Genomic DNA, 9,208 nt, shown 5'->3' on the forward strand with positions numbered 1-9,208 from the left:
GTTTCAAAAATGACAGTTAGGAGCTGATTGGTTGGTACTTTATCAATGTGCAATTTATCACTCTCCACGGCTTGATAAATCTGGGCCAATATTCTGACCTTCCGTCATCAGTAGAAAATCTTAGACTAGATGTGCATGCATTTTATTTCATTTAAATAAACAGTATTATGAGACAGGTTGGGATCGGGTGACCAGCATTCGGGATCTCAGCGGTCAACATACCAACGCCGGGATCCTGGCCGCAAGAAAGCCGGCAGGGGGGCTAATGCAACGAAGCCCCTTGCGGGCTCACTGCACTCGCCATGCTGCTGGCACAGGTTCTATTCCCAGTTTGTGGGTGTCGTGGACACCCACGAGACAGAACAGTCTTGGGCCAGAATCCCGGTGTTGGTATGCTGACCGCCGGGATCCCGACCGCCATCATAACTACATTCCTTTTGAGACATAGAAAATAAGAATTTACTTACCGATAATTCTATTTCTCGTAGTCCGTAGTGGATGCTGGGGACTCCGTCAGGACCATGGGGATTAGCGGCTCCGCAGGAGACAGGGCACAAAAGTAAAAGCTTTAGGATCAGGTGGTGTGCACTGGCTCCTCCCCCTATGACCCTCCTCCAAGCCTCAGTTAGGATACTGTGCCCGGACGAGCGTACACAATAAGGAAGGATTTTGAATCCCGGGTAAGACTCATACCAGCCACACCAATCACACTGTACAACCTGTGATCTGAACCCAGTTAACAGCATGATAACAGCGGAGCATCTGAAAAGATGGCTCACAACAATAATAACCCGATTTTTGTAACAATAACTATGTACAAGTATTGCAGACAATCCGCACTTGGGATGGGCGCCCAGCATCCACTACGGACTACGAGAAATAGAATTATCGGTAAGTAAATTCTTATTTTCTCTGACGTCCTAAGTGGATGCTGGGGACTCCGTCAGGACCATGGGGATTATACCAAAGCTCCCAAACGGGCGGGAGAGTGCGGATGACTCTGCAGCACCGAATGAGAGAACTCCAGGTCCTCCTCAGTCAGGGTGTGCCCCTGACCAAGTATCAGCTCGGCAAAGTTGTAAAGCCGAGACCCCTCGGGCAGCCGCCCAAGATGAGCCCACCTTCCTTGTGGAATGGGCATTTACATATTTTGGCTGTGGCAGGCCTGCCACAGAATGTGCAAGCTGAATTGTACTACACATCCAACTAGCAATCGTCTGCTTAGAAGCAAGAGCACCCAGTTTGTTGGGTGCATACAGGATAACAGCAAGTCAGTTTTCCTGACTCCAGCCGTCCTGGAAACTATATTTTCAGGGCCCTGACAACATCTAGCAACTTGGAGTCCTCCAAGTCCCTAGTAGCCGCAGGTACCACAATAAGCTGGTTCGGGTGAAACACTGACACCACCTTAGGGAGAAACTGGGGATGAGTCCGCAGCTCTGCCCTGTCCGAATGGACAATCAGATATGGGCTTTTTTGAGACAAACGCCGCCAATTCTGACACTCGCCTGGCCGAGGCCAGGGCCAACAGCATGGTCACTTTCCCTGTGATTTTAGGAATCCCAGAACTACGTTGAGATCCCACAGTGCCACTGGAGGCACAAAAGGGGGTTGTATATGCAGTACTCCCTTGACAAACTTCTGGACTTCAGGAACTGAAGCCAATTCTTTCTGGAAGAAAATTGACAGGGCCGAAATTTGAACCTTAATGGACCCCAATTTGAGGCCCATAGACACTCCTGTTTGCAGGAAATGCAGGAAACGACCGAGTTGAAATTTCTTCATGGGGCCTTCCTGGCCTCACACCACGCAACATATTTTCGCCACATGTGGTGATAATGTTGTGCGGTCACCTCCTTCCTGGCTTTGACCAGGGTAGGAATGACCTCTTCCGGAATGCCTTTTTCCCTTAGGATCCGGCGTTCAACCGCCATGCCGTCAAACGCAGCCGCGGTAAGTCTTGGAACAGACATGGTACTTGCTGAAGCAAGTCCCTTCTTAGCTGCAGAGGCCATGAGTCCTCTGTGAGCATCTCTTGAAGTTCCGGGTACCAAGTCCTTCTTGGCCAATCCGGAGCCACGAGTATAGTTCTTACTCCTCTACGTCTTATAATTCTCAATACCTTGGGTATGAGAAGCAGAGGAGGGAAGACATACACCGACTGGTACACCCACGGTGTTACCAGAACGTCCACAGCTATTGCCTGAGGGTCTTTTGACCTGGCGCAATACTTGTCCAGTTTTTTGTTCAGGCGGGACGCCATCATGTCCACCTTTGGTCTTTTCCAACGGTTCACAATCATGTGGAAGACTTCCCGATGAAGTCCCCACTCTCCCGGGTGGAGATTGTGCCTGCTGAGGAAGTCTGCTTCCCAGTTGTCCACTCCCGGAATGAACACTGCTGACAGTGCTATCACATGATTTTCCGCCCAGCGAAAAATCCTTGCAGTTTCTGCCATTGCCCTCCTGCTTCTTGTGCCGCCCTGTCTGTTTACGTGGGCGACTGCCGTGATGTTGTCCCACTGGATCAATACCGGCTGACCTTGAAGCAGAGGTCTTGCTAAGCTTAGAGCATTGTAAATTGCCCTTAGCTCCAGTATATTTATGTGGAGAAAAATCTCCAGACTTGATCACACTCCCTGGAAATTTTCTCCCTGTGTGACTGCTCCCCAGCCTCTCAGGCTGGCCTCCGTGGTCACCAGCATCCAATCCTGAATGCCGAATCTGCGGCCCTCTAGAAGATGAGCACTCTGTAACCACCACAGGAGAGACACCCTTGTCCTTGGAGATAGGGTTATCCGCTGATGCATCTGAAAATGCGATCCGGACCATTTGTCCAGCAGATCCCACTGAAAAGTTCTTGCGTGGAATCTGCCGAATGGAATCGCTTCGTAATAAGCCACCATTTTTCCCAGGACTCTTGTGCAATGATGCACTGACACTTTTCCTGCTTTTAGGAGGTTCCTGACTAGCTCGGATAACTCCCTGGCTTTCTCCTCCGGGAGAAACACCTTTTTCTGGACTGTGTCCAGAACCATCCCTAGGAACAGCAGACGTGTCGTCGGAAACGGCTGCGATTTTGGATATTTAGAATCCACCCGTGCTGTCGTAGAACTACTTGAGATAGTGCTACTCCGACTTCCAACTGTTCTCTGGACCTTGCCCTTATCAGGAGATCGTCCAAGTAAGGGATAATTAAGACGCCTTTTCTTTGAAGAAGAATCATCATTTTGGCCATTACTTTGGTAAAGACCCGGGGTGCCGTGGACAATCCAAACGGCAGCGTCTGAAACTGATAGTGACAGTTCCGTACCACGAACCTGAGGTACCCTTGGTGAGAAGGGCAATTTGGGACATGGAGGTAAGCATCCTTGATGTCCAGGGACACCATATAGTCCCCTTCTTCCTGGTTCGCTATCACTGCTCTGAGTGACTCCATCTTGATTTGAACCTTTGTATGTAAGTGTTCAAAGATTTCCCATTTAGAATAGGTCTCACCGAGCCGTCTGGCTTCAGTACCACAATATAGTGTGGAATAATACCCCTTTCCTTGTTGTAGGAGGGGTACTTTGATTATCACCTGCTGGGAATACAGCTTGTGAATTGTTTCCAATACTGCCTCCCTGTCGGAGGGAGACGTTGGTAAAGCAGACATCAGGAGCCTGCGAGGGGGAGACGTCTCGAATCTCCAGTCTGTACCCCTGGGATACTACTTGTAGGATCCAGGGGTCCACTTGCGAGTGAGCCCACTACGCGCTGAAACTCTTGAGACGACCCCCCACCGCACTTGAGTCCGCTTGTACGGCCCCAGCGTCATGCTGAGGACTTGGCAGAAGCTGTGGAGGGCTTCTGTTCCTGGGAATGGGCTGCCTGCTGCAGTCTTCTTCCCTTTCCTCTATCCCTGGGCAGATATGACTGGCCTTTTGCCCGCTTGCCCTTATGGGGACGAAGGACTTTTTCTGCTGAGATGTGATTTGGGGTAAAAAAGGTGGATTTTCCAGCTGTTGCCGAGGCCACCAGGTCCGATGGACCGACCCCAAATAACTCCTCCCCTTTATACGGCAATACTTCCATGTGCCGTTTGGAATCTGCATCACCTGACCACTGTCGTGTCCATAAACATCTTCTGGCAGATATGGACATCGCACTTTCTTTTGATGCCAGAGTGCAAATATCCCTCTGTGCATCTCGCATATATAGAAATGCATCCTTTAAATGCTCTATAATCAATAAAATACTGTCCCTGTCAAGGGTATCAATATTTTCAGTCAGGGAATCCGACCAAGCCACCCCAGCGCTGCACATCCAGGCTGAGGCGATCGCTGGTCGCAGTATAACACCAGTATGTGTGTATATACCTTTTTTAGGATATTTTCCAGCCTCTCAGCTGGCTCCTTGAGGGCGGCCCTATCTGGAGACGGTACCGCCACTTGTTTTGATAAGCGTGTGAGCGCCTTATCCACCCTAAAGGGTGTTTCCCAACGCGCCCTAACTTCTGGCGGGAAAGGGTATACCGCCAATAATTTTCTATCGGGGGAAACCCACGCATCATCACACACTTCATTTAATTTATCTGATTCAGGAAAAACTACAGGTAGTTTTTTCACACCCCACATAATACCCTTCTTGTGGTACTTGTAGTATCAGAAATATGTAACACCTCCTTCATTGCCCTTAACATGTAACGTGTGGCCCTAAAGGAAAATACGTTTGTTTCTTCACCGTCGACACTGGAGTCAGTGTCCGTGTCTGTGTCTGTGTCGACCGACTGAGGTAAATGAGCGTTTTACAGCTCCTGACGGTGTTTTAGACGCCTGGACAGGTACTAATTTGTTTGCCGGCCGTCTCATGTCGTCAACCGACCTTGCAGCGTGTTGACATTATCACGTAATTCCTTAAATAAGCCATCCATTCCGGTGTCGACTCTCTAGAGAGTGACATCACCATTTCAGGCAATTGCTCCGCCTCCTCACCAACATCGTCCTCATACATGTCGACACACACGTACCGACACACAGCACACACACAGGGAATGCTCTGATAGAGGACAGGACCCCACTAGCCCTTTGGGGAGACAGAGGGAGAGTTTGCCAGCACACACCAAAAACGCTATAATTATACAGGGACAACCTTTATATAAGTGTTTTTCCCTTATAGCATTTTAATATATATATACATATCGCCAAATAAGTGCCCCCCCTCTCTGTTTTAACCCTGTTTCTGTAGTGCAGTGCAGGGGAGAGCCTGGGAGCCTTCCCACCAGCATTTCTGTGAGGGAAAATGGCGCTGTGTGCTGAGGAGAATAGGCCCCGCCCCCTTTTCGGCGGGCTTCTTCTCCCGTTTTTCTGAGACCTGGCAGGGGTTAAATACATCCATATAGCCCCCAGGGGCTATATGTGATGTATTTTTAGCCAGAATAAGGTACTATCATTGCTGCCCAGGGCGCCCCCCCCCAGCGCCCTGCACCCTCAGTGACCGCTGCTATGAAGTGTGCTGACAACAATGGCGCACAGCTGCAGTGCTGTGCGCTACCTTATGAAGACTGAAGAGTCTTCTGCCGCCGTTTCTGGACCTTCACTTTTCGGCATCTGCAAGGGGGGTCGGCGGCGCGGCTCCGGGACGAACCCCAGGGTGAGACCTGTGTTCCGACTCCCTCTGGAGCTAATGGTGTCCAGTAGCCTAAGAAGCCAATCCATCCTGCACGCAGGTGAGTTCACTTCTCTCCCCTAAGTCCCTCGTAGCAGTGAGCCTGTTGCCAGCAGGACTCACTGAAAATAAAAAACCTAACAAACTTTTACTCTAAGCGGCTCTTTAGGAGAGCCACCTAGATTGCACCCTTCTCGGCCGGGCACAAAAATCTAACTGAGGCTTGGAGGAGGGTCATAGGGGGAGGAGCCAGTGCACACCACCTGATCCTAAAGCTTTTACTTTTGTGCCCTGTCTCCTGCGGAGCCGCTAATCCCCATGGTCCTGACGGAGTCCCCAGCATCCACTTAGGACGTCAGAGAAACATAGAATTTGAAGGCAGATAAGAACCACTTGGCCCATCTAGTCTGCCCCTTTTTTTTTATCCTTTAGGTAATCTCAACCCTTTTTGAACCCTCGTTCTTTGTAAAGATATTCATATGCCTATCCCATGCATGTTTAAATTGCTCTACTGTCTTAGCCTCTACCACCTCTGATGGGAGGCTATTCCACTTATCCACTACCCTTTCTGAGAAGTAATTTTTCCTTCAATTTCCCCTGAACCTCCCCCCCCCTCCAGTCTCAGTGTATGTCCTCGAGTTCTAATACTTCTCTTCCTTTGAAGAATGTTTCCCTCCTGGACTTTGTTAAGACCCTTGATATATTTGAAAGTTTCTATCATGTCCACCCTTTCCCTTCACTCCTCCAAACTATACATGTTAAGATCTTTTAGCCTTTCCGGGTAAGTTTTGTGATGTAGGCCATGCACCATTTTAGTTGCCATTCTTTGTACACTCTCTAATGTATTTATATCTTTCTGGAGATATGGTCTCCAGAACTGGACACAGTATTCCAGATGAGGCTGCACTGCACCAATGACCTATACAGTGGCATTATTACTGCTCTTTTCCTGCTACTGATTCCTCTCCCTATGCAACCAAGCATCTGACTTGCCTTTCTCATTGCTTTGTTGCATTGCTTTCCTGCCTTTAAGTCACTTGAAATAGTGACTCCTAAATCCCTTTCCTCCTCAGTAGTTTCCATTATAGTACCCTTGATACTATATTTAGCCTTTGGGTTTTTGAGATACCAAGTGCATGATTTTGCATTTTTTAGCATTAAACTGTAGTTGCCACGTTCTTGACCATTTTTCAAGCCTAGCTAGGTCATCAATCATTTGTTTTACCCCTCCTGGTGTGTCTACCCTGTTGCATATCTTTGTATCATCTGCAAAAAGGCATACTTTCCCTTCAATACCATTTGCAATGTCACCAACAAAGATATTAAAGAGAACTGGTCCGAGTACAGATCCCTGGGGTACTCCACTGGTAACATTTCCCTCCATAGATTGCACTCCATTTACTACAACTGTCTGTTTTCTATCCTGCAACCAGGTTCTTATCCATTTAACTGTTTTATAATCCACCCCCACGCTTTCAAGTTTATTTAGCAGTCTGCGATGTGGGACAGTGTCAAATGCCTTACTAAAGTCTAGATATGCTACATCTACAGCTCCCCCTTGATCCATTATTTTCATCACAGAGTCAAAAAAGTAAATAAGATTTGTTTGGCATGATCTCCCACCAGTAAATCCATGCTGTTTTGGATCCTGTAAGTTGTTTAAGACATTCCACAACTCTTTCTTTTAATAGTTTTTCCATTACTTTCCCTACTACTGATGTAAGGCTTATCTGTCATCCCGGAGAAGGTCTGAACCTGACAGAGGAACCCTACCTAAGGCTGGGACGGTAAGGGTCTAGGCTCCAATCAGAGAATGAGAATTGTACGTTTGATGGTATTCTCAGTTATGTAACATCTAGGCCTAAACTATTAGGTTTCTGAAACTTTTACAAGTAACTGTAAAACCATCAGAACTAAAAATATTTGCAAAAAAGGAGCATTTATTTAGGGGAAGATATTCTACTGCACACCACCAACTTCCCAACAGTCACTGCAAGACCCTGCAGCCGCCTCTGGTGGTCATTCCGAGTTGTTCGCTCGTTATTTTTTTTCGCAATGGATAATGCGCATGCGCAATGTCCACAGTCCGACTGCGCCAAGTAAATTTGCTATGCAGTTAGGAATTTTACTCACGGCATTACAAGGTTTTTTCTTCGTTCTGGTGATCGTAATGTGATTGACAGGAAGTGGGTGTTTCTGGGCGGAAACAGGCCGTTTTATGGGAGTGTGTGAAAAAACGCTACCGTTTCTGGGAAAAACGCGGGAGTGGCTGGAGAAACGGAGGAGTGTCTGGGCGAACGCTGGGTGTGTTTGTGACGTCAAACCAGGAACGAAACTGACTGAACTGATCGCAGTTGCCGAGTAAGTGTGCAGCTACTCAGAAACTGCTAAGTGTCTATTCGCAATTCTGCTAATCTTTCGTTCGCAATTTTGATAAGCTAAGATTCACTCCCAGTAGGCGGCGGCTTAGCGTGTGCAAAGCTGCTAAAAGCAGCTTGCGAGCAAACAACTCGGAATGAGGGCCTCTGTGCATAAAATGACCGAGAACAGAGACCAAATCGCTTGCACAAAGCAAATACAATACAAAGTCAAAACATCAATGTGTGACGATAAATACTACTGGCAGCCATTTTGTGCACAGTAACTGGCCTTTTACATATAGTGATTTTAAATACGGTCACTGGATCATATCAAAATTATCTTATTTTCCTAGGGAAAAGGTCATTCATTACCGCTCGCCTGTTCTGGATTGAAATTTATAGGGCTGCGATTGTTTCATTAGGTGCTGCTTACACAAGATACAATCTTTTGATCATCATGAAGAGCTGACACTTGGAGCTTTTGTGCAGCTTACTGGTCAACGTCAAGAGTCTCACAACACATTAAACGCAGAATTACTCATCTAGCTGATGACATGTTTGCACAACCTCATATTACCCAGAAGTGGGAACACTACATCTGTAAACCACTCGGCCATGTGATTCCTCTCAGCTAGTGCAAGCTGAAGGCATCAAGTGATCAAAAACATTAAAGGACCACTAGACCTCACAAGATGGGTTATAGTACAACAAAAATCCTTATAGTAGTATTTTTACATATTATTTATTTTGCTGTTTTTTGCAGATGTTGGCAGAGAACAGCATAGTGCGCACACACACAAATATACAGTAGATGTTCATGGAGACTACAGTCGGTAGTACATTGCGCCGTGCAGTCATGTTCCACCCAAAGAGCTCGTCTGCCGCCACCTATGGGTGTATCACAGGTGCAGCATGCTGCCAGTGAGGGTTTATGAATGGGTGGCATGAGAAGTCATAAAAAACCCTTCCACTAATTTACGTGATTAATGACATTGCGTCCCACTCATTGTCCGCTCCAGTATGTGACACTGATTGATTCTACCAAAATGAGTCCTTTGACAAAGTATTTTTAAAACCTTCATTGTTTGTGAACACAGGCGGCAGTGCCAGCGTACGCACACAGGGGGCAGTGCCAGCCTACGCACACAGGGGGCAGTGCCAGCCTACGCACACAGGGGGCAGTGCCAGCCTATAGATCTGCTG

At 47.6% G+C, this 9,208-nt stretch overlaps 1 protein-coding gene across 4 annotated transcripts in view; it reads right to left on the reverse strand.

Moving 5' to 3' along the window:
- INPP5A (inositol polyphosphate-5-phosphatase A) overlaps nt 1-9,208 on the reverse strand; it is a 911,370-nt gene that overhangs the window by 467,348 nt on the left and 434,814 nt on the right. The window lies entirely within an intron of this gene.

Source organism: Pseudophryne corroboree, chromosome 3 (assembly GCF_028390025.1).
Source record: "Pseudophryne corroboree isolate aPseCor3 chromosome 3, aPseCor3.hap2, whole genome shotgun sequence".
NCBI classification, from domain to species: Eukaryota; Metazoa; Chordata; class Amphibia; order Anura; family Myobatrachidae; genus Pseudophryne; species Pseudophryne corroboree.